Source organism: Seriola lalandi, unplaced genomic scaffold (assembly GCF_002814215.2).
Source record: "Seriola lalandi dorsalis isolate HSWRI2012SDOR001 ecotype SW California unplaced genomic scaffold, Sedor1 jcf7180002001740, whole genome shotgun sequence".
Taxonomy (NCBI): Eukaryota; Metazoa; Chordata; class Actinopteri; order Carangiformes; family Carangidae; genus Seriola; species Seriola lalandi.
Window position 1 is genome coordinate 1 of NW_019472398.1, and position 1738 is coordinate 1738.

General features: G+C 44.9%; 1 long non-coding RNA gene across 1 annotated transcript; it reads left to right on the forward strand.

Moving 5' to 3' along the window:
* The first annotated feature begins 461 nt into the window (after positions 1–461).
* On the forward strand, positions 462–1738 carry LOC147820091 (uncharacterized). The gene is made up of 4 exons (XR_015437887.1): positions 462–732; positions 1025–1168; positions 1428–1580; positions 1685–1738. It is a non-coding gene; the product is annotated as an uncharacterized LOC147820091 (long non-coding RNA).

Below are 1738 nucleotides of genomic sequence, written 5' to 3' on the forward strand. Positions count from 1 at the left end.
ACCGAAATGAACTCTGTATGCGATTATGCAACCGGGATACAGCTGATATCCTGTTGAAGAATACTTGGCTCCTGTGGTTGAAGGGCGGTCACACCTGTCTATACCACCCTGCAATATTACAGTGTGTTCTGTCTGCACAATATCAGTTGCATTTGACTGGAAGACTCACTGGGTCCCAGTGGACCTCACCACACCGCGCCCCCACTGTCCTGTACATTCAGAGTCAAGTAGTCTGTGAGATACCAGATGATGGGAACTGCCTGCAGCATATGGACTGGCTGACATGTACTGGGTGGGAGCATATGGGTGTAATGTGACATCTCATAGTGGCTCCATAGTGTTCCATGTGTGCATAATCGGTAATCCTTTGTGGTTCCTCCCTGGATATGTATTATACACCTGTTTTACACATGACCATGCTGTAGCCTATTTGTACAGGTAGATGCAGCAGATGGTCACACATATTTGAATTACCTGGAAATAAACTCATGCAAAGATATCATGTAAGTTCAGATAATTACATGGAAACTTCCACACAATATGACACAATCACACACACCTCCTCCTATACACACACAATGTATATTTCCTCCCAGGCCATGCCATGCACACTTTTGTTTCGACACCTGCGCTCACCTTACCCCTTGTCTTATGCACCTTTTTTATTCTTTCCTCAGACGATCGCCCAGGTGCCAGAAGAAAGCATTAGACCATTGAATCCCAGGCAGGCGGGTAAGCTGTGTGCTGTTGTTGGTTTTGTGTTAATAAACAGCATGTTGCTGTGCTGATGGAAGAGTTCTGTGAATATCATGTTAAAAACCTGGAAATACTTGTGTGGGACAGTACTGAGAAGTTGCACCTTCAGTATGTACCACCTTTTTCAACTTGACTCATTTTTCTCCTTTCCTTCTCCTTCATTTGCGTAATGGTTTCTATTCTCTCATCTCACATTTTTCTATTATTGCCTCATTTATGTTTCTCTCCCGATCGCTCTGATTTCTCTCTCACTTCTTCCTTCCTTCAGTGGCTCCACAGCCAGGCCGCCGCAGAAAGCCCATGACGGCTCCAAAGACTCAGAAAGACAAGGCGTCTAAGCGGAAGAGGGTGCTGCTAACTGTCCTGACAGTTGTGGTGCTACTGGGCATACTGGTCACCGCAGCATATTTCAGTGAGTCTCAATTCCTGACAGTAGTTCCTTTCTCCAAAGACACAGACGAACACCACAGGATGGCGTGCCAAACAGGCCCCACCTTCATATTTCTATCCGACTTCACTGCTTGGATACTAGAGAAAGATGCTTTGCAAATGTTTAAAGTTCACGATAGGATTCAGTGTCATTTACTGTATATAAAATCATCCGAGCATACTGCTATTCTAACCTGCATTCTGCCCTTCTATTCCAATGTGCCACCCCCTTTGCCCTCCAGTTAAGCAGCTAATTGAGAGCAAATACTTCTTCTGTTCGCGCTCAGTCAAGTTCATCCCAATAGACAAAGCCTGTGACGGGAATAATGACTGTGCAGGAGGAGAGGATGAAATTACTTGTTTATCAAGCTTTACGCTCAACACTACCTTTCCAGGTAAAACAAACACCTGACTCTTTCTTGCTTTGTCATCACAGACACAAAAACAATGTTTGAAAAATGACATCTTTTCTTCCTCTTTCTGCCGTTTCTCTCTCCAGTGCGTCTCATGTCACGTAAGCACGTCCTGCAGGTGTACAGTCCTGGCTCAGGTT